Consider the following 25,372-nt stretch of genomic DNA (forward strand, 5'->3'; position numbering starts at 1 on the left):
TTCAGTCAAGGAATCTCTGAGGGATATGATACTGTTACATGCGCTTCATCTTACAGAACACTGAATCTTTGTATACTTTGAGATGTATAGGTATGTATATGTGCGTGTGTGGACGTGTATGCATATACATGTGTATGTGGGTGGGTTCGGTCATTCTTTCGTCTGTTTCCTTGCGCTACCTCGCTAACGCGGGAGAAAGCGACAGAGTACAATAGATATATATTTTACCCATTATGTCCCTCTCGAACTTGAACTCATACTTCAAGTTAACAGGTCCTGGCCGCTGGCTGAGTCTACCCCCATCCTCAATCATAGTCTCCAAAGTCACCCTTGTAGTATTTACTGTGATCACTCCAGCCTCCCTCTCCCATATCTTCATCCCTTTCTCTATACGTTGTAATGTTTCACTTATTTCCCCAAGTTCTACAGCCAACCTCTGAAACTATTCCTATTAATTTCCCCAAGTTCTACAGACAACCTGAGAAATTATTCACAGAATATGCATGTTGTTTAATGGTTTTCCTCCTTCACTAGAACTAGAATAATTTGTAAACTCCTGATCACAAGTGGAGCAGCTACTAGGCAGCACATCTGGTTGTGGGTTGACTTGAGACAACAGTAACTCGTCTACTTACCACTGGTCAGAGGGACGGAGCTAAGGAGACATTGGCAGGTCGTGTCTCATTCCAGCCTTAACTACCTGTCTGTTAGGATGAACCACATACTGTGTCTGTGACCACTCCATCAGCTTGTCTGAATCCCTTTTGAGACGCCAGGAAGTCCTTTTTTTTTGGCTGTATTTCTTGGTTTCGTGTCGTCGGCAAATTTCGAAAATCTACTGGTGAGTCGTGTCTTTTGAGTTGCTGATGTAGCTGATGAGGGATACGGGTCGTGGGATTAGATATGGTGGGTAACCCTCTCGTCACCTGAGGTCAGTTGGATGCCTCTCTATTTAATAAAACTCATTGTATCCTATCCGAGAGCCAGTCCGCTGTCCACACATATGCATTATGCTTTGATATTATTTCGCAGTGTCTTTTAGCTTCTTGCTGAAGGCTTTACGAAAGTCTGAGTTACACAACATCAGAGGATTATTCTTATTATGACATGATTTCGAGTGATGATTTCAGTATCGTTCGTTCATCATGGCCTTCTACTGCGACATCCATGATGGGAAGGCGCAGTGCCAGGAGAGAGCTGAATGGATAGAAACGTAGAAGGAGGGAGGTATGAGTGATAGAAGCGTGGAGGGAGGGAGGTATGGGTGATGGAACCGTAGAGGGAGGGAGGTATGAATGATGGAACCATGGAGTGAGGGAGGTATGAGTGATGGAAGCGTTGGAGGGAGGGAGGTATGAGTGATAGAAGCGTGGAGGGAGGGAGGTATGAGTGATGGAACCGTGGAGGGAGGGAGGTATAAGTGACGGAAGCGTGGAGGGAGGGAGGGAGGGAGTTGATGAGAAAGTGACCTCTGGAGTTCATTGAAACTTGACGAGGGGAATGTGTGTCGTAAGGAAGCTACAGAGTGAGGGAGCTCTGGACGAATAATTTTATGAAGGATGGAGATTTAGAGGGAGGGAACCATGGGAGAATGGAGCCTAAGAGGGATATGGCCTTTGATGGATGGAAGGATGGAGCCATAGAAGGAGGGAGCCATGGGGAGAGGGAGCCGTGAGGAGAGGGAGCTGTTTGGTTAGGAATCATGGAGGAAGGGAGCTATGAAGGGTCGCAGCAGTGGAGGGATGGAAGCTTGGAAGGCGGGAACCGCAGAGGGAGGGAACCGTAGTGGGAGAGAGTCGTAAAGGGAGGGAGTTATGGAAGGATGTATCCATGGAGGGAGTAAACTATGAGGAGAGAGAGAGAGAGAGAGCTGCATAGGGATGATGAAGCAGCGGAAGAAGGGAGTATTGGAGGGAAGGAGCATTAGAAGGAGGGAGATTTGGAAGCACAAGAGAGGGCCCGATAACAGGAGACCTGGTGGTGCATGGCGCGGTTATCCGTTGAAGGACAGTAATAGTATTCTGAATTCCTGATCCTGTATCTGGGTTAGAGAGACGAGAGTAAAGGAGAAGGCTCCTCCCCGCGCGTCACTCCCTCCGCTATGTCAGCCATGTCGCACAGAGAAAATATAGTGACAAGCGAGTTTTATCGGGAAGTGTGAGTGGGGAATAATGGCCCTTTCAGTTTCTGAAGCTGGATGCTACGAGGAGGAGGAGGAGGAGGAAGAAGAAGAAGAGGACCTGATCAGAAACGACGGAAAAGGAGGGTTTGCCTCAGAACGACATTGTCTGGAGGTGATATACAGGTAATGAGAGTCCTCAGCCTCGGACGTCTGGTGGTACTGTACTCGGATGTTCCACCTGTACAACTTTACTGCTGAAATATTGAGGGGGGGAAGCCGTGGAGGGCGGGAACCGTGTGCGGAGGAAGATGTGGTGATTGGAATCCATGAGGGAGTAAGTCCTGGAGGGATGGAGCTGAGGACAGAGGAGTTAGGGAGGGAACAGAGATGTATGGTAGGAGGAAACGGTGGAAGGAGGGAACCATGAACAGAGTTATGTATGGGGGAAACAGTAGAAGGAGGGAGGGAGTCGTGGAGGGTGTAAGACGTGGAGGGTGGGAATAATTACAGGATAAAATGGGACCCGTAAAGGGTAATGAAGGGAAGAGAAAGTCTAGATCCACAGTCAATAATGACGAGGGGAGGAGGACTGATGAGTGCGTAGATATACAGTAGCTGGGGGGGTAACATTTTGAGCGGGAGAATAATGAATGAACTTATCTTTTTCTCTCCAAAGTAGAACTAGATGTACGAGGCGGGAAGCATCACCTGGTGTAGAGGGGGCGGCTGGGAGGGCATGAACAATGACAGGGGAATGAGGACAGACGGGGATGCATGTTAGTTCATGGTAGTCTTAACAGTAAAGGGAAGCGATGATCAACATAGTCACTGAGGACCATAGACGTATAATGTCATCATTCCCTCGACCAGTTCCTATATGATATGAGTCACGGGGGAGGTGGATGACCGGGCTGGCGGTGTGACACAACCCATCATCCTGGGAAGCTACAGCAACTATACCTGACCACGACCAAGGGGCGATCCACACCATTATTACTCTCCCCTCTCCTCTCCTCTCAGGTTCGTCTTGTTATCTTCATCCTCCGTATCCCTCCACCTGTTATCTGTCATTTCTTTTTCTTCTTCCTCCCATGTCATCCTATTTTCTCTCTTTTTTTGTCTTCTCTTTTCTCTCTCTTATTCTCCAGTTCTTCTTGCCCATGGCAGACTTAACAAGCCGACATTAGTCACGCTCCATCCCCGTTTGTGTCTGGCACCCTAAAGTTATGTATTGATCGCTTGAACTCAGCTGACGAGCGAGACAGTGGACGCTCGGCTCACGCCCAGAGGTGGTCGGAGCGGGGTGGGCTGCTGGAGTGACGCCGCTCAGATGTGATGAGCAGCGCGCATCATACCCAGCTACTCTTTCCTAACGTATTACCCGACGGTGGAGCGGGTGGGGTACATAATCGAGAAGGTTAACCTAATTCTGCCCTGAAAAGGCAACGTAGACACCGGAAAACGTAGATCAGGCATAGTGTGTCTGGCTATTGATCACAACTGGTATCGTAGCTTTTCCTGAGTTTATCCATGATTTATTATTATATATTCATTCCCAACATCAAGATGTATCTTTGAAAACCGAACGACAACTGGGTTTTCATTGAACGTGCGAGTGAATTATACAGACCCAGTGGACGGCTGGTATGTCCATTCGGTATATATATATATATATATATATATATATATATATATATATATATATATATATATATATATATATATATAATACTTTTGCTGAGACAGAGGATAACAAAGAGGCGAAGTTGTAGCCGTCCCCCAGACCATGTTTTGTGAATGAGAAAGTTCGGTACCAGAGACTCGTTCCTTATTTGTCATCCTCCCTGGAGGAGAGTTACGCATCTGTTGCTATGCTTTGGCTTGAGACTTAAGATTCCCATGTCAAGCAGTCATGTGTGTGCGGGCGGTAGGTGTGAGGCAGCCTAGTGGTTTAATGGACTATATATACACTTGTCGAAGAGAACGGTGTTGATTTCCTTCGAAGTCTTCGGGACAAAGTTTGAACCTAGGACCTCCGTTAACCAATGATGAATGGATCAACTAATTATTCTTAGATGATGAAATATGACCAATAAAGTTACCCCAGGAAGATCATTGTATTGAATGGGTTTCTCGATCTCATAGATTTGCTAGGCTTAATGGGTTCACAGCTCCGAATCCTCAAGAAACTTTGGTGAACCCAAATTCCCTAGGAAACTTTTTAATCTCGGGTGAAACACCACCAGCCTCTGAAGCTACAATGAACTTTTGAAAGTTTAGAAAGTTCTTAAATCCGAGGAAGCTTTGAGACCGTAGGGGACATGGGAACTTTAGGAAACTTTGAAGTACCGTAGAGTTTTATAACACCAAAAGATACTAAAAACAATTGGGAGTTGTTAATCCTTGAGAAATTATGAAAAGTCAGTGATAAACAAAGTTCCAGGAACCTCTCAAACTTTAGAAAGATATGAAATGAACATTTAAAAACCACAAGAAACTCTGCGAGATCGAAGGTCTGAAACGCAAATAATATTGAGAACAAATAGAAAATTTTAGAATTCCATGAAGGACTGTAACCCCAAGATGTTGTGAACACTGTAACCCAGGATGTTTTCAATACTGTAACCCCAGGATGTTTTCAACACTGTAACCCCAGGATGTTTTCAACACTGTAAACCCAGGATGTTTTCAACACTGTAACCTAGGATGTTGTGAACACTGTAACCCAGGATGTTGTGAACGCACAGGAAGCTCTTATACACCACAAGCCTAAACATACTACAGGAAGGTACAAAAAACACTCTAGAAATTATGTAATTTCCAAGACTCGTGACACCCCTAAAAATAGAGAGAGGAAAAAATTGTAATCCAGGGAAGATGCCGTTACACAACACCTCATGTACTTAGATTAGGCCGCCACACACACGTCCGACCTGTGAACACACGCCCGACCTGTGAACACACGCCCGACCTGTGAACACACGCCCGACCTGAGAACACACGCCAGACCTGAGAAAACACGCCCGACCTGTGAACACACACCTGACCTGAGAGCACACCTGACCTATGAACACACGTCCGACCTGTGAACACACGCCCAACCGTAGAACACACGCCCGACCTGTGCTGATGATGACACACCGAGAGCACACACCCGACCTGTGCCAGTAACGGCACAACCAAGAAAGGGTCTGCTGTTAAGGACTCGAACCCATGTCAACTCTGACATGGCCAGTCTTCATGCGTCGCAACCCCACAACACACACACACACACACACACACACACACACACACACACACACACACACACACACACACACACACACACACACTCACACTCCAAAGAAGCTTACAAGTGGCAAGACGTTCTAAGCTCCCGGGAAGGTCAAAGACCCCAGACCACTAGTGAGTGACTCTCACTGGCCAGGTGTCGTCGTCTGGCAACATGATCAGCTGGAAGTGTTGGCAGCAGCTCGGGGGGAGGGGGGATAGGTTCACGTCACACGACCTTGGCCAACATTACAAGCACGAGGTGTTCTCTCTCTGTCGCTGGGGATAACGACCCCTGGCCTCCAGCAGGCTTGGGGGGGGGGGGGGGGGACACGCGCCTCCCGTCCTCACAGACCCCAGTGACCCTCCTGGCGAGGTCGAACGACACAGAGTTGCTTGACTTGGACGTCGTCTTTCTCAGCGCGACGACACATGATGAAGTCTTCCTCCACGCGACGCGACACTTGGAAAGTCGTCATCCGTCACACGACGCCACTTGGAAAGTCGTCATCCGCCACTTGGAAAGTCGTCATCCGCCACAAAATGACACTTGGCAAGTCGTCCTCCGCCACACGACGCCACTTGTGATGTCTTGCTCCACACAACGACACTTCGCGAGGAATATAGTGTTTACTGACGTCACTGATGTTGCTGATGTCACTGATGTCACTGACGTCACTGATGTTACTGATGTCACTATAATGACGAATTACAGAGTCTGTGTTGTAAACACATCGCAGTAGTTACTTCATGATGACAGATCATCCATCCGCGAGGAGGAGAATATGTCACACCACACGAACACAAGACCGAGAATAATTATGTTGTGAAAACACAAAAGTTAATCTTCGTAACAAACATTTTGTTCTCGTTAATCACGGTAATGTCACCCTTAGAGCGCCACCTCTCACATGTCGTAAGCCATTACAGTGGAGCGAGAAATATACCAGGAAATGTTCGCTAATCAAGCCATCATTTTTTTACAGTATTTTTGCCGACCTCTGGGATGTTCGTCCGTCCCGAGCTCCCTGGCGTCGGGATATCCCAGGCGAGGGCGGAGTGTGTGTGTGTGTCCCATCTCCCCTCTGCCAGTCTCGTCACAAAAAAAATTAGCGTTGGAGAGGAGTTAGGTCGTCTTATTACACCAGGCGGCCGAGAGAGAGTTGTGGCATAAATTACGTGGTAATGAAGCAGACAACGACTCCCTCCATCTTGGTTTCAGGTGACTCACCCTCGCTGGGATTCGATCCTTGACCGTCCGTTGTAGCCTTGCGTGGCAAGACCCACGTCCTGGGTAAACATCTAAGGATAAAACATCTGTCCTTATACCTAGTGACACGCAGTAGCAAAGCTGTTGTTTTAAGGAGGTTAATATCGTCGGTAGCTGGTGTGTTTACTCGTTTCAACGGCGAGTTTTTGAGTCATTGTGACTCATTACAGCAGTGTGAGTCACTACAATATGGCCAGGATCTGTAGCTTGCTCTAAGGACATTTTAATGACATGATCCAGTGTGGACACGTTGTCAGTTACTCGAGAGACGTTGGAACTAAGGAGGAGGAAGAGATGTGACAGCATGTACGGACTGTTGCTTCACAGAACAACAAAGTTGTCATGGGTGGTAGATAAGGCATGTGATTCTAACTGTAAAGGATATCTGAAGGGGTTTGCTGGTGGGCGGCACGAGTAATCGTACAGTTGCGACAGGAGAGGCTGGTGTGTGTGTGTATGTGTGTGTGTGTGTGTGTGTGTGTGTGGTGGGTGGGGGATCATCAGGGATAAATCTTCGAGGTGGGATAGCCGGTCCTGCCTCACGTCAGGGAACCTGGGGCATATGTGCACGGCTGTCAGCCACACCTCTTCAGGACACAGCTGTTCAATGACAGACAGTCTGCTCAGGAATGCGCATCTCTTATGTATCTTTACTGGATATGTTCAGCACCAGGAAGGAGGTGAGGGCTTCAGTGCCTGGCATGATGGACTGGAGATGGGCTTCGAGGCACCAATTTTCAGTTCTGGTCTGTTTCAAGGCCCGTGTAATGTTCTTTATCGTCTCGCCTTGTGCGGCCAGAGGCGCCTTCAGTTTGGATTCTGAGCGCGTTATTCGTGCCATGGTGGAGTCAATAACAGACCTCACCGTGTGAGTGTTGTTAAGTCGTGCCAGCGCGATGGTTGGTCCACTCATGTTACCCGACACGACCGTCATCAGGTTCATGTGTTTATATAATTCTGTTATCATCCGCACGTCTGAATATTTGTGGTGAGACACGCAATCAAAATTCCTATTGTGCACCCGAGCATACGTTACTGGAGGATCAGAACCATCATAGGAGAAATCTTTAAGTTCAAGGCAACTCTTCTCAGTGCAGGGCAGTTTCTGCACTGACCAGGGCATGAACCCACACTTGACGAGCACCAAGTCATCTGCATTACTGACGAGATTGCAACTCTCAGGGTTCGATTCTGTCTCGTGATGTATATACGTTTGTCATTTCATAATCTATGGATTCTATACTTGTCACACTGTTAGTGCCGCGATAGATGAAGCTCCAGTGTAGTCCAAGGTAGATAAGGCTAGGCCAGAGCACAACAACACGAGGTAATTAGTGGCTGTGCCAACCTCCGTGTGGCTGAGGTGGCCGGACGCTCCTCCTAGGGTTCGAATCCAACCCGTGGTGTGTACATGCATTCGTCTTTCTGAAGATGTTTACTGTGACGTACAAATTTTCATTTCTCCTTTTTACGCAGATGTATCTAACTTACTCCGTCAAGTTGGCTACTGATCTCTTTGAGTTTATTATGTCTTAATTGCTTACACAACAGATATTTCTAATATTTCACTGTTCCGACATTTTGTCATGATTCTGAAAAATGCATGGCTCATAAGTTCCTTCTTCTGCTTTGAATGTCTTACTGAAGCTTTTCAAGGCCACGTCCATACCGTTTTCTTTGACGATGTCATCCTAGCTCATCCTGGCATCGGTGAGTCATGCGGTGCGTCAGTCGTTAGGTCAATGAGTTAGTCGCTAAGTCATTAAGGCAAATGATGAGTCTGTTACCGGGTCAGTGAGGCAGTCGATGAGTCAGTTGATGGATCAGTGAGTCCACGGTAGACAGGGGAGTGACGTCATACTGTTGTGTGGAACACCTGCCTGCCGACACCCCGGGGCTGGCCCAGGGTGTGACTCTCCCCCGGCCACAAACATGGATCCCTGCCGTGCATGTTAATGAGGTAATTAATATTCATGACCTGCAGCCGGGCTAATTTGTGAAGGGAAATTTTAGTTTTATTGTTCTGGTTAATGTTCGGGGCACTGCTGACGACGAGCACCACAGTGGGTCTGGCAGTCTGCGAGAAACATACTGCAAATGTTGACTACTGGAAGGGTAGGAAGGTGGCGAGAGGTAGAGGGAAGGAAGGTGGCGAGAGGTAGAGGGAAGGGAGCTGGGAGCGGTAGAGGAAAGGGAGGTGGGGAGAGGTAGAGTGAAGTGGGGTGGCGAGAGGTAGAGGGAAGGGAGCTGGGAGAGGTAGAGTGAAGGGAGGTGGCGAGAGGTAGAGTGAAAGGAGGTGGCAAGAGGTAGAGGGAAGGGAGGTGGGGAGAGGTAGAGGGGAGGGAGGTGGGGAGAGGTAGAGGGAAGGGAGGTGGGGAGAAGTAGAGGGAAGGGAGGTGGGGAGAGATAGAGGGAAGGGAGGTGAGGAGAGGTAGAGGGAAGGGAGGTGGGAAGAGGTAGACGGATGGGAGGTGGGGAGAGGTAGAAGGAAGGGAGGTGGCGAGAGGTAGAGGGTAGGGAGGTGGGGAGAGTTAGAGGGAAGGGAGGTGAGGAGAGGTAGAGTGAAAGGAGGTGGAAAGAGGTAGAGGGAAGGGAGGTGAGGAGAGGTAGAGGGAAGGGAGGTGAGGAGAGGTAGAGGGAAGGGAGGTGGGAAGAGGTAGAAGGAAGGGAGGTGGCGAGAGGTAGAAGGAAGGGAGGTGGCGAGAGGTAGAGGGTAGGGAGGTGGGGAGAGGTAGTGGGAAGGGAGCCACATGTGGCCTAGCGCTCCACTAACAATCATGCAGTCATGCAGGGATTGTCTCAACAGCGGCAGCAGCATCGGTTCAGTCATCGATCACATCAACGTTATACGGAAAATAGCTGGAATTCCATGTGGTCCGCTGCTGAATGTTGGACGAGTTCCTCCACTGCTGTTTTCATGTCTTCATTCCACTTCAGCGATCCCGCTCTCGTGATACTGTCTAGATTTATCTCTCTCGATGTTTTTTTGCTGTTGTAGAAGGCGAATAACAGGGGTGGAGGGAAGGGGTCCGAATGCTTTCTGTGCTGTGTTATTCCTTTCTCAGTGGAGGGACGGTGAAGGGGAATGGAAAAGGATTGCTGTTATTCCTTTCCCAGTGGAGGGACGGTGGAGGGAACTGAAAAAGGATTTCCCCTCGAAGGCTTTATGTTGATCTCTTAATCTGTAAACATTTTGCGGATTTTCTTTCAAGTGATTTAAACACATTTCTCCGACTTTCTGTGTTCCAAGCTCATTTTCTTCTTTTCATTGTTTTTCTTTCATGTATGAGAGTGATATTTTTGAATAATCTTTTCTTAAAGAATAAGAAAGCTTTGGGTAAAGATAAGGTGGAGAAGAAGATAGCAAAAAGTGGAGGTGAAACTGGTGTGGAGTGAGTGGATTTGGATGGATGGGACAGTGGCCAGGTGGCTGTGGACTGGACGAAGGCAGGCATTCTTCCTCTGTGTGAAGGGGAAGGGGAGCTACACTGGCTGTAAGAAAAAAAATAGGAAAGACTTACAGAAGAACACATCTCCAGAACGAACATAGTTGGCACAGTGTATGGCAGGACAGTACGTAACTGGTGAGGGACAAGGTGGGTTTAGGAAAGATTCTGTTGACCAGGTTCTTGCACTTAGACCAGCAGTAGAGAAAGTTCCGTAGACCAGAGTGTAAACAGTATTTAGCAGTCCAGAAAAGGCATATGGTGAAGTAACGAGGACAGCTTTTTGAGAAACGATGAGTCTCCATGGTGTTCATGGACACTTCTTAATGTTGTTAAGTGATCGTGGCATTGTACAAATGTGGTGAGTAAATGGTGGTATTAGTGAGTAGTTTGGGACATATGTGTGAGTATGCGTCAAGGGTGCGTGATATCATCACGGTAATGTAATGGTGTATACGGAGTGGAGGGAGGGAGGGTTTCCGTAAGATGTGAGTGAGGAGGGATGAGTATGGTGTAGGGAGAGGGGCGAGTATGGCGTAATCCTGGAACATGGAGGAGCTGAATAGACGTTGCCACAGTAGTTGTATACAGATGATGGTGAACCAGAGGAAGAGTTGGGTAGGATGGAAGGTCGTCTCGATGGTGTGTGTTGGCAGGGGCGTATCTAAGGGAAATAGCGCCTATGGCAAGCACTGAAATTGCGCCCCTGGCTTGATTAAAAATGTACATACAGTGGATGTATATAAGAATATATACAATGTAATTATAAACTGGAAGAGTTAGGCCAAACTTATATAAACTCAAAGACTTAAAGACTTCTTTGATCAAAATTGTAACGTAGAAGCGGTAATGCAACTGATAGTAGTTGAAAAGAAGGTAAGTTTCTTTTTTAAGTTTCTTTGTTATCTCATAAAACCAAACCGTTAGAAATGTCAATGTTGAGTGGCGCCCCCCCTTCAAGTGGCGCCCAGGGCACCTGCCTTACCTGCCATAACCTAGATACGCCACTGTGTGTTGGAGGAGGAAGAGGAGGAGGAGGGGAGGTTGAAAACGAATGGAAATTGACAAAATTTCCTTTTTTAAAGTAGATGAGAGAATACAGTTACATCAGTTTGCACGGTGAGGAAGTGGAGGTTGTATACAAGTTCAGATAACTGGACGTAAAGGGCAGTGAGGACGGGAGTGGAAAAGCTGAAGTTGAGAGTAAACTCATCACGCAAGAGTGGAAAACTGGAGGTGCGCTGAGATCTCTGGTGAACAGCGGGAAAGACTACGAACAGTGCGCTATAACCCGGCATACTGGAGTGCTTGCCTCACCGCTGATGTATGGGTGTGAAGCACCAGTTGGTTTAGGTCTGGACTGGTAGAAATAAAAGAACAGTAGAGATAGATGGGCACCTTCGCGTAACTGGATTTCAGAAGATAAATAGAATGACGAATGTAGAAGTGAGAAATTTATGTGCGATGAGAAGAAATCACGAGAAAGGTGCAGGGGTGAAAGTATGTAAGGACGGTGTGGTCATACAGAACCAGTGGCATACGCGAGGCTGGTCATGACTGTATAGTGTAGAGCAGTGGACGGTACAAGGAGGAGTAGACCGCGGAAGCGACGAACAGGGATGATCAGATACAGTGGAGGTGTGAAGGTTTTTGTTTACCTTAGCATACTGGGTATGGGTTGAGGATGTGTCATTATCTCGGCGGCCGTGTACGTGTGTGTGCGTGCAGTCCCTGATCCACCCACTGGAGCTGGGAAGGAGTTCATTGTGTTTTCATGCTTACTCTTTTCTTCTATATTCTTTTTATCTTCACTTCGATTCTATCGTTTTTTTGCTGACGTCTCTGTTTTTTATTTTAGGTCTTCTATCCCCAACTTGTTTAATGCAATTTTTTCCCTCTCTTTTCCTTACTTCTCTTCCGTTTCATCAACTGTTTTCTAACGCTTGGTGTGACCTATATTTTCCCACGTTTTCTTTTATTTCATATCGAACCCTCAGCTCTTTCTCTCGTGCCTGTGTGAAGTGCAGATATATGTTTATGGTCACATGGATTTTATTTGAGAAATGATTTCTACTTTGTTCCTGCTGCTACTTCATTAATATCTTTCCAGTGTCATTCGTCAGCATGGAAATATACGTCAGATACAGTGGCTTACTAACGCCATCTGCATTGCGCCAGAGTTTCCTTCCTCCCCTTCCAGGCCCAGAGAACAAGCAGTTAGTGATGACTAGTGTCATGTTACAGTCTGATGTCCTTTTTTCATTTACATGAGCGTCAGTGAGGACCGCACCATATCATTTGTGAGGAAGGAGGATATATTGTTGTCTCTTGACATGTGAATTATTTGTTTCTGGTCTAGTAGGGTTTTCTTTGTTCTCTCCCAGTGTCCTCTTCCATCTGCAGATCATGGTTTCGTCCTCAGAGCCACAACCACATCTGCTTCCCGTTCTCTCTCTCTCTCTCTTCACTGAATAGAAAATGGAAGTACAGAGTCCATATCATTACTGTAATAACAGGTTCTTCAGTCTTTGTACTTTCGATATTACAGATTTCTCTACCTCAGTTTTGGATGGTCTGTGCTATAGTCACAGTCCCTTTTGTTAGGGCTGGGATATGGCTCTTACTGGTGGGATATTGTTGTAAGTGTTAGGATAATGTTGCTCAGGCTGGGATATTGTGGTTAGTGGTGGGATGATGGCGTTAGCCCTGGGATACTGTTGTTAGTGTGGGGGTAATGTTGCTGATGCTGGAATGCTTTTGTAAGTTTTGGGATAATGTTGTTAGTGCTGAGATCATGTTGTTAATGTTGGGATATTGTTGTTAGCGTTGGGATATTGTTGTTAGGGTTACGGTAGTTTTGTTCGTGATAGGATAATGTTGTCTGTGGGATATTGTTGTTAGTGTTGGGATAATGGTCCTAGTGCTGGGATGTTCTTGTCAGTGTTGGAATGTTCTTATTGGTGTTGGGATACTGTTGCTAGTGATGGAATATTTTCATTAGTGTTGGGATATTTCTGTTGGTGCTGGGATATTGTTGCTAGTTAAGGGATATTCACCAGGTCAAATTTACATTTATAACAAATCTCCATCATTAGTTTTGTATGTTAGCTGAGACAGCATTGGCAACTGAAGCCCGGGCAACTGAAGCCCCCATCAGGGCCACGTCATTAACGTTATATATATATATATATATATATATATATATTATCCCTGGGGATAGGGGATTAAGAATACTTCCCACGTATTCCCTGCGTGTCGTAGAAGGCGACTAAAAGGGGAGGGAGCGGGGGGCTGGAAATCCTCCCCTCTCTTTTTTTTTTTTTTTTAATTTTCCAAAAGAAGGAACAGAGGGGGCCAGGTGAGGATATTCCAAAAAGGCCCAGTCCTCTGTTCCTAACGCTACTTCGCTAACGCGGGAAATGGCGAATAGTTTAAAAGAAAGATATATATATATATATATATATATATATATATATATATATATATATATATATATATATATATATATATATATATATATATATATATATATATATATATCCTAGCCTGAGCTAGGTACCCAATTTATCGAGCCAAATCCAAGGGGTGGATGAACAGCTGGGTTGGCTGTGGACTGACTGCCACAACCAGGATTCCAATCTATGCGCTCGACCGTGGGCGGCCCGTGAATGCGTCACGGTCAGGAACGCTGGCAGCTTACACCGCCGAGTTCCATAAAAACAAAGCTTGTGGTCTCGCGAGAGGAAGAGATTGGCTACAGTCATGTAGCCATAAAGCAAATAACAGAACACAGCCAATATCTGGTCCAGAAGGGTAAACCTCGGATAGATGCGTAGACAGATAGATAGATAGATGCATAGACAGATAGTTAGATAGATGCATAGACAGACTGATAGATAGATGCATAGACAGATAGATAGATGCATAGACAGATTGATAGATAGATGCATAGACAGATAGACAGGTTGCCTCCTCATTTGCTATGTATGTACGTCTACAGCCATTCCCACTTGTCTTATATCAGTGAGGAAGGTTGTATAATGTGCCTCTGTAATTGCATCGTCTTATATTCCCTCATTAATATAAATGTGTCTGTCACATCCATGCAGATTACGTCACTATCCTTTGACGTGAATGACCTCGCGTTTTGCGTCATCGGTCATCACGTTAGGTCACCTGCAGATATTGGCTCGCCTATCTTTGTTTCGATCTATTCTTGTCTTTGTTGATTTATTGTTACGTACATTCCTGGCATGGTATGTCCTCTTACTGCTATTTGTGGCTCTACCACATCAATGTCTTGCCGCGGTTCCCGGAATATGTTCTCATAAAATGTGCTTTTTGATTTGGCGCGACGTCTGTGGTTACCATAACTTGGCCAGATAAAGTTCTGACTTAGAGAACACTTTGCTACATTGCTCAACCTCCTCCGCCTGTATCTTCATGTCCTTTTCTCTTCCTTTGGTTCCCTCTCGTAGTTACAGAATCGTCTCCAGTTCTGTCTAACAACATCTTGTCTGCATATCATTTCATTTGCTTCCATGTATCATCATTTACGTTATTTATTGACTTTTGGTTACTCTCATATTCGTGTATCTTTCTGTTGCTGCTCCTGGTGTGTGTAAGAACCTACAGTGATCGACCCACAGACATTCATGGTATCTGTGGTGGTGACAACATTCCTCCGCCGCCTTGCTGTGTACCGCCTTACCTGGGTTACGGCTTCTGGTGTGGGGTTTTACCCCTAACACGGTGGAGCGTGGTCGCGGGTCACTCCTCTACCAGGTCACATTTCCCTCATAAAAAGTGTCGACATCCTGCCATTGCCTGCATGTCCTTTGATGTCTCGTCATCCTTATCTTTCCCTTTCCACTTCCACTTCTTTCTCTTTCATTTCTCTTCCCTCGTCAGAGTGAATATGAGGGAAATGGGGAGAAGCGGAGGGGAAGGAGGTGGGGAGAAGTGAAGGGGAGGGAGAGAAGGAGGAGGTAGAGGAGAGGGATGGTATAAATACTGAAACACCGCGAATCAAGATTGACAAATCAATTTGTCAATTGGACACCCGGGGTCCCTGACGGTGGTTCCACCAGGGCACAGGTCATCGCCCTACCCTACAGATGGTGTCCTTCCCCGTCTGTAGCCAGGCACCTGAGGCACAGACCTTAGCATAAGCCTGAAATATGTTGGCATAAGTTGGAACAGGTTTGGCTCGGCCAGGGTCGGCCATTTGGATACCTTGATCATCCTGGGCAGTGGACAATGAGGCAAAGAAACAAGTCCTGTTCTTTTCAGAGTGTAACGAGCAAACGATTTATGACCACCATCAAATAAAACTTCCTATGATCTGAACCAAGTGGAGAGCTGAAGAGTGAGCAGAAATGGCCCTTGATAAACCGACGTGTCTCAAAGGTTCGGAATATTTCACGTCTCAGGATATGCGAGAGAGGTAGGGAGCCCTCTCGTTCCCATCCCCTTAAATGTCGACTGAGAATATGAACTCGGGTCATTAACTCACAACGGAGCGCGCTCGATGTTAGTCAGACTTTGTTTGGCTGATGAAGTCGCGACATTAAGCAACAAAGTGGTACTGTAAGAGAAACGTCTCACATCTCACAACAGAGACAAGGAGGACGTGGGGGTCGTTCCCACTCCCCTCCTCCTCCCATTTCCAGGGGGAACCAACGTCCTGGTTGTAAACAAACTTTGTAGCCTCGCTGGAGAAGGAGACTGGCTACAATCGTGTAGTCATAAAGCAAATAACAGAACACAGCCAATATTTGGGCCCAACTGTAAGACTCAGACAGATGCATCGACAGATGGATGGATAGATAGATGCATAGATAGATAGATAGACAGACAGGTGAATAGATAGTGATATGTATGCATAAACAGGTAGATAGATAAACATGAATAGACAGACAGATATATAGATAGATAGATAGATAGATAGATAGATAGATAGATAGATAGAGAGAGAGAGAGAGAGAGAGAGAGAGAGAGAGAGAGAGAGAGAGAGAGAGAGAGAGAGAGAGAGAGAGAGAGAGTTGGACTTTTGATTTAGGAAGTATGTTTCTGCAGTTGTAAGCTTGAGGTAGGTTAAGGCACCGTGCAGACCTCGCCTCTGAAAAGCCTCGTGTAGGATCTTGCGGAGCGGACACACACACACACACACACCAGCCAGCAGGTCCCTCCCTCCCTCCCTCGCTGCCCACCTGGGTGTCGAACGAGACAATTCTGGCAAACTTTTTAATTAGATTTTGAATTTAGTGAGGCCGTTGTCGGAGGCGGGACCGGCTGGCGTCTCAAGTTGGTGCAGAGGCTGACGTCAGGATACATGTCAGCGAAGGAGGGGCGGGCGGTGATCCGCTCTGAGTTGTTGCTCTTCAAGAAAAACATTTTGCCCTTTTTTTTTCGTTACTCTGAGACACACACACACACACACACACACACACACTCTCTCTCTCTCTCTCTCTCTCTCTCTCTCTCTCTCTCTCTCTCTCTCTCTCTCTCTCTCTCTCTCTCCCCCTCTCTCTCCCCGCCTCGACTGGCCCTGATAACTCTCTCTACGACCCTTTGAAGGAGGCCAAGCGGCAGAGGATATCGCCTCCCGCCACAGTGTTTAACAAGTGACTCCAGTGGAAGGTAACGTACCCAGAGACTGGTGAATTGGCAGATGACACATCTGTATATAAGACAGGAGAAGGGAAGCGTGCCTTAGATCATACCTCCCACTTACCTTCACGTCAGTAAGGGAAAACGATGGAAGATATTAACACAAAAAACGTAAGAAAAATTCCAAGGTAACGAAATATATATACAACAACCAACATGGCCTCCGCAGCAATAGTTCTTGTCTTAGAAATTTACAAGAGTTTTTCGGTAGTATAGATGATAACTGAGGCTCAAGATTACCCTTACTGGAATTCAGGTTTTCCAAATATTGAACAGCTGTTACAACGTGAACCACGAAGATCGTTTTGAAACACGCGTTGATATTCAGTTACCAGGACAAATAGTATAAAATCTAACGTTAGATATTTATTAGTACAGAGATTATGAATACTTTTAAAACCTGGTCAGACAATTTTGTCATCAGTTTGGACATCTGCTTAATGTATACAAGCAAGACAATATAAACACACTATTTTCTTTGTACCACTGCACGAGGGAGTACGTTGGAAGGCTAGATAACAGAACTTATAATGGTTCATGACAAAGTCATTTGCTGTCTATTCTAAACTATTGTGTGTGTGTGTGTATATATTTTTTTCGTTATAATCGCTGTTTCCCGCGTCAGCGAGGTACCTCCAGGAACAGAGGAAAAAATAGCCTCATTCGCTCATACGTGTCATGTATATTGCGCCAAGACCACACCCACGTATCCATAACCAGGTCCCACAGACCTTTCCATGGTTACTCCCTGACCGTTTCATTGCACTGGTTCAGCTCCTGGACAGCACGTCATCCCCTTTATACCACATTGCTCCTGTTTACTATATCCTTTGCACACCTCACACCCTCTTGAATGCTCAGGCTCCGAAACTTTAAAAACATTTTTCATTCCATCCTCCCAACTCATCTTGGTTTTTCCCCTTCTTGTTCCCTCCACATCTGACATGTATACCCTCTAAGTTATCCTCTCCTCACTCATCCTCTCCATACGTCCAAACAATTTCGGTACATCCTCTTCAGCCTCTCATTCATACTCCTCATACTACCACACCTCTCCCTCTCACATCATTTCTTATTCGATGAACCTTCCTCACACTACATATTGCCATCTGATATTTCATATCCAACACCACCATCCTCTTCTCAACACTGTAGTCTGAGACCCAAGCCTTACATCCATGTAACACCCACGGGCCTGGTATACCACCAAACACCAAACTTTGCACTTCAAGACAGTGACATTCCTTCCACACATTCCTCAATACACTCAAGACTTTTTGCCTCCTCACCCAACCTATGGCTCACTTCGGCTCCCATGATTCCATTCGATGCCACGTCCATTGCCAAGTATCTAAGACACTCCACTTCCACCAAAACCTCTCCACTCAAACTCACCCTCAAGTAACTTATCTCTCTTCACCGCTAGACCTAATGACGTTGCTTTATTCACAGTTACTCACAACTTTCTCCTTTCCCATAGTCCTCTAAACTCAAACACCTCCTGCAGTTGTTCTGCTTCTGCAGTTTTCACTTGAATCTGCCATGTCGTCAGCAAAGAAAAACTGACTCAGCTCTCAGACCCTCTCACCCCAACAGGCTCCATACTTGCTCCTCTCTCCAAGATCCTGACACTCACCTCCCTCACCAGCCCATCCATAAACAAATTCAATAGCCATGATGGCATGGCTCCCTTGCCGCAGACCCACCGTCAATTGGAACCACTCACCTTTCTCTCTTCCTACTCACCTTACTCTCTTTATATCTTTCTTTCAAACTATTCGCCATTTCCCGTGTTAGCGAGGTAGCGTTAAGAACAGAGGACTGGGCCTTTGAGGGAATATCCTCACCTGGCCCCCTTCTCTGTTCCTTCTTTTAGAAAATTAAAAAAAAAAACGAGAGGGGAGGATTTCCAGCCCTCCGCTCCTTTATATATATATATATATATATATATATATATATATATATATATATATATATATATATATATATATATATATATATATATATATATATATATATATACAATTCTTTCACAGATTCCAATATGCCATGTCATGTAAATCATATCCTTGATGAATGGTACACTTCAGAGGTTGCGGGGGAAGTATTGTGTCTACTTGTGGCTGACACTCGACCCGTCTCCCTACTCGACCCGTTATGGCGCCTCGCATGTGGGGGCCGCTTGTTGTAGCAACCTTCGTGTCACGCGAGGGTAAGACATTACTCTAGTGGAATTCAATATGGAGTGATTGTGTGAGACCTGCTACCAGTTGGGGATGGAGTACCTGTGAGTGAGGGTGGCCAAGGAGGATCTAGGGGCCTTATGCTTGGGTACTGCCATTGTCAGTATACAAGGGCAGGGACCAGTGAACGTTGTGGGGTGTCGGATGGTGCCATCAGTGCCTCGCTGTCTTAAATCGGGTGGAAAGTGATGAATGTGCAGCATCACTGGAGTCCTTTCTGTCTCTGCTGCCAACGAGAGGGAGGACTCAAGCCTCAGAGGTGCTAGCCCTTCCAAAGACCCTTGCTTTGCTGATCGCTCTGACCATTTTCCGTTCACTTCACCAGCATTCGCGAGTATTCTGTTAACTTTTCTTCAGCTGAACATCATCTAGCCTCTATCTCTCCTAATATCATGCTTCTCTCAGAGACCCAACTGGCTAATAATATATTCAGTAACTTCTCAATAAACTTCTCTCACGATTCGGTTTCGGAGGGAGAAACATATGCTTATTACAACACCAATTCCCCTCCCTCACCCTTTGTCAACCTTGTTTCTCCAGACTTTGATGTCACTGTTTTCCTTGCTGCTGAACTCACTTCACGTGAGCGTCTTGCTACATTCTTCTACTTCCTGAATTACTACCAAGAGCCAGTGACATCCCGTGATCTTCAAGATGACGTCTTGTATTAAGGTGACTTCACCGTACATCACAGGGAATGTGAGGGAGTGGTTGGTATAATCCCATACATGTAGTGGATGAGTTAGTGGTTAGGCCGCTGAGACTCCTCACGATTTCCATTCATAAAAGTCAGGAGGTAATTAAGGATCACGCTTCTCATATTGCACACACACACACACACACACACACACACACACACACATATATATATATATATATATATATATATATATATATATATATATATATATATATATATATATTATTTTTTTTTTTTTTGCCGCTGTCTCCCGCGTTTGCGAGGTATATATATATATATATATATATATATATATATATATATATATATATATATATATATATATATATATATATATATATTATGTTGGTGGCAGTTCTTGTAAAGATATGCTGTAGAAATGACGAGATTTTTTTTGTAAGTTTCATTCTGATTTTTTCAAGATGTGTAACATCTCTTTATACATGGCGAGGGGATTGTGTAAGACGCCTACAAGGATTGCCTCAACATTTGGACTTGACTACATCAAATCATCATCAAGAGCGTGTGGTGGACAGGTCATTGGAGGAGTTTATTTCTCTTACCTTAGTATCGAGAGTCATTAACTCTATGTTACAACGAGCGTACGTGGCCACATCTGACTGGCACACATCTTCCACTCAGAAACTGTCAAACCGCTCCTCATCAAACAACAGTCACAAGAACTCTGACTTCGACAACTAAAATGATTCATGCAAAACAAACTCACAGCGTGTCAGAAACCCCAAGCAACACAACAACTTATAGAATGTATTACTGCAAGCCAGATGTCAACACTTACGAACATATGAACGTATGCTACAAGACATTGCCTCTAGAAACATCAACCTCACAACACAGGTCAACAAACTCAAGCTGGTTATCTCCTATAAAAACAAGTAACGAAGTAACCTCATCATGAACAACCGGCTATATAAACAACAATATACATTACAAAGTCCAACTTAGTTTATGAATTTGACTGTGAATGAGACAATGAGCTTCGTACGAGCGTGAACTACATGTCATCAAGAAGCATAACACTGTCTTCACACGAGAGGTAATTGTTAATTCTACAAGGTTTCTCTTGTGTCGTGAACAACACGCCTACACATCGCTGAGGAACTCTTCATCAAGTAAAAGCAACCAAAAAATCAACAACCAGAATCCAACCAAGACACGATACTACAGCTACATGCACCATCATCATGTAATAGCCACTGCGCGCAGCGCTACACTCACGTACGCCTGCAGGTAGCCTCCCTCACCCGGCTACCCACATTCGTTCTCACCTGCTCCACTCGCCACCCTATCTACTTCTGAAGATGATTTGGTCGATTCAAATCAAAACGCTGGGACACCCTTTGGAGGTGTCTTACACAACCACTCCAACTATGTGAAAAGAAATATGAGACAACTTGAAACAATCTTGGAATCGCCAACAACCCCAGAGTGAGGTTGGTATGCCGAGGTAAATGTTTTACTCTGCGTATGTTAACGCTGAAACCTTCCGCAGTCTGGTCATTGATGGTGGGTGGGTTGCATCCATACAGCAGTATACTGGTTATATTTGGGTATATCTGGTGGTGTGCAGCCAGGCACAGTATGCTATTCTTTGCGCGCGCGTGTGTGTGTGTGTGTGTGTGTGTGTGTGTGTTTTCTCAGGAGCGGAGCCTGACGTGGGAGGATGAAAGTAAACAGAAGAGGGCGGTGGTCCGTGCTCCCGGGCAGACATAAGAGATTTGTTGCTGAGGATCAGGAAGATTGTGTCTGCTGGATGGCCAGCCGTGGGTGAGGGAGGAGGACGGAATGACGTGTCTGCTGACGAGTGTGATGGATGGCCAGCCGTGGGTGAGGGAGGAGGACGGAATGACGTGTCTGCTGACGAGTGTGATGGATGGCCAGCCGTGGGTGAGGGAGGAGGACGGAATGACGTGTCTGCTGACGAGTGTGATGGATGGCCAGCCGTGGGTGAGGGAGGCGGGGCGGGATGACGTGTCTGCTGACGAGTGTGATGGATGGCCAGCCGTGGGTGAGGGAGTGGGGCGCGGGATGATGAGTAGAGGACAGACGAGAGTAACGAGGAACTGGAGGAGAGAAGACTAGCTTAGTAAACCTCGTCATCGTCATCGGGTATTCGTCTTCGTAACATTATCCTGGGCGGGTAGGGAGTGATGCAAGAGACGAAGAACAACACACACACTAAGAGAAGGTAGTGAGACTACAGAAAAATATGGGAACGACAAGCTACGATGGTTTGATGTTCCTGAATCAGAGAGATTTGTTGAATTTGCTTCTGAAACGAATTTAGAGACTCCATGTTGTACTATGGGTGGATTTTCAACAGAAAGTAATCCTAGGATGTAGCCGAAGCAGTCGGCCAGGGCGGTCCTGCCTCAGGGGGGGGTGAAGTGATGGCCGGAGTCACCTTGTGTCCTTTGCCGATCTTACTTTCTCATAAACACCGACCCACCGGCCGGCCAAGACTTAACCTCCCCCCCCCCCCCCTCACACCTCTCCTCAGCCTCTTAACTTCTGCCTTCACATCTCTCTCTCTCTCTCTCTCTCTCTCTCTCTCTCTCTCTCTCTCTCTCTCTCTCTCTCTCTCTCTCTCTCTCTCTCTCTCTCTCTCATTTTATCTGGCCAATTTTTTTCAAGGTCTGGTGGCCTCGATGCCTGTCCTTGAGTGGAGCCCTTGAAATGTCAAGGATGACATGTGTGCTTCAGGAACTCATTTCCGCATGGTGGGAGTTCCAGAGGGACGTCGAGCAACGATGTATTTAAGACAATCTGTCGCGCCATCTCTGGCCCAGCTCCCTCAGCGGACCCAGTAGTGGTGGCGGCTCCGAGAGACGGACCCTGCACGAGATGCTCTTAAAATATCCAAAGATTCTCTCAAGGTCACTCGTTTTGGCTGTCGCCCAGTTGCTCCTCCAGAGACAGTCCTACCAGAATATATATATATGTGGTAGAAGGACACCCAAGTGTAATATGTTTAATGCGCTGCTATGGGGATATCTGTAGCGCCCTACTATCCCTCTCCTGTCTCTGAGTGAAGGTACGAGGCTGTGAGCTCTGTTGCTATGTATATCTGTCTGTCCGTCTGTCTGCATGTTTGTCTTTGTGTTTTTTTTTCGTCTTTTGGTAAGAGAAATTTGACCAGGTTTGCTCTCCTCCTGTAGTGCAACTTCACTCTCCTCCTCTAGTGCAGCTTTGTTTTCCCCATTTTTTTTTTTTGTCAGCTTAGCTTTAGGCGCCCTTCATTTCAGGGCAGCTTCAAGTTTTCCTCATCTCATAGAAACTTCAGATTTTCGCCACATTCAGTGGAACTTGGAAATCTTCAGGCGAGGGCAGCAGCGCTGAGGTCCTTTCCACTTTTAGCACAACTTTAGGTTTTATTCATCTGAACTCGCCTTGCTTCTTGTCATCTGAAAGCGCCCTTATTCATAAGTTTGAGTACACATCTTCGTCCTTATGATGCGAAGACGTCCTTGTTCCTACGACCTGAACGCACCTACGAACACGTCCTTGTTCTTACGACCTGAACGCACCTCTCTCGTCCTTACGACCTGAACGCTCCTCTCTCGTCCTTACGACCTAAACGCACCTCTCTCGTCCTTACGACCTGAACGCACCTCTCTCATCCTTACGACCTGAACGCACCTCTCTCGTCCTTACGACATGAACGCACCTCTCTCGTCCTTACGACCTGAACGCACCTCTCTCATCCTTACGACCTGAACGCACCTCTCTCGTCCTTACGACCTGAATGCACCTCTCTCGTCCTTACGACCTGAACGCACCTCTCTCGTCCTTACGACCTGAACGCACCTCTCTCGTCCTTACGACATGAACGCACCTTAGGCTCCGACAGTGACGTCGTTGACCCTAAGAATAAGACAATAACTTTAATCATTTCTCTTCATGGAGTGAGATGACGAAAGATTTTACCTCTGGATTTCCAAACTTGTTCGAGGAAGTTATCCCCTTCCTCTATTGTTTTGAATCTTCTCAAGGAGATGCAAGTACTTTTTATAATGAACCTTAAGAGAATCATTCATTTCGTCGGTTCGTAAGATTTTTATATACGTGTATGATGATAACAGGGATGTTTACGGTGTTACTGGTTGTAAACAATGTTGAGAGCAAGCAGATGTGTTTGTTTGTTTGTCATCCCAAACACCGTCAGGACAATGGCTGGCCAGACTTAATTGAGTGAGTAGTATTGTAGTGCTGTCAACCTTCATCCCTGTGATATTTGGTTTTAATGGACGAATTGACTAACATACATAGAGACACATACATAATATATATATATATATATATATATATATATATATATATATATATATATATATATATATATATATATATATTGGAAAGGATCACAATTTTGCGCATGATCAAGATATTCCTATGAGTCCACGGGGAAAATGAAACACGAAAAGTTCCCAAGTGCACTTTCGTGTAATAATCACATCATCAGGGGAGACACAAGAGAGGAATATAACAGTCAGTTGATATACATTGAAGAGACGAAGCTAGGACTCATAGGAATATATATATATATATATATATATATATATATATATATATATATATATATATATATATATATATATATATATATATATATATATCCCTGGGGATAGGGGAGAAGCAATACTTCCCACGTATTCCCTGCATGTCGTAGGTGGCGACTAAAAGGGCAGGGAGCTGGGGGCTAGAAATCCCCCCCCTCCAATTTCTAATTTTCCAAAACCTGGAACAGAGAAGGGTGCCAAGTGAGGATATTCCCTCAAAGGCTCAGTCCTCTGTTCTTAACGCTACCTCGCTAACGCGGAAAATTGCGAATATGTATGAAAAATAAAAAATAGGTATATATGCATTCATACATAATACATATATACATACATCCGTAATACGTACAAATACATAGATACATACACCCCTTTTTACGAGCACGAAGGAATCATGTATTGATCAGAGGTGACGCATAAGTTGAGGGAAGAACGAGTAAACAGTGAAGCAGACAAGCACAAGGTGAGATGACGGGCACATCAGAAGGGGTGAGTGAACATTTCCACCACTAAGACAGACAAGTCCCCACCACTACCTCAGACAGATAAGTCCCCGCCACTACCTCAGGCAGATAAGTCCCCGCCACTTTCTAAGACAGACAGGTCCACGCCACTACCACAGACAGATAAGTCCTCGCCACTACCTCAGGCAGACAAGTCTCCTCCACTTCCTAAGACAGACAAGTCCACGCCACTACCACAGACAGATAAGTCCTCGCCACTACCTAAGACAGATAAGTCCCCGCCACTTCCTAAGACAGACAGGTCCACGCCACTACCACAGACAGATAAGTCCTCGCCACTACCTCAGACAGACAGGTCCACGCCACTACCACAGACAGATAAGTCCCCACCACTACCTCAGACAGACAAGTCCCCGCCACTACCTCAGACAGACAAGTCCCCACCACTACCTAAGACAGACAAGTCCCCACCACTACCTAAGACAGACAAGTCCCCGCCACTACCTAAGACAGACAGGTCCACGCCACTACCTAAGACAGACAGGTCCCCGCCACTACCTCAGACAGACAAGTCCCCGCCACTACCTCAGACAGACAAGTCTCCTCCA

This window comes from Panulirus ornatus, chromosome 42, assembly GCF_036320965.1.
Source record: "Panulirus ornatus isolate Po-2019 chromosome 42, ASM3632096v1, whole genome shotgun sequence".
Taxonomy (NCBI): Eukaryota; Metazoa; Arthropoda; class Malacostraca; order Decapoda; family Palinuridae; genus Panulirus; species Panulirus ornatus.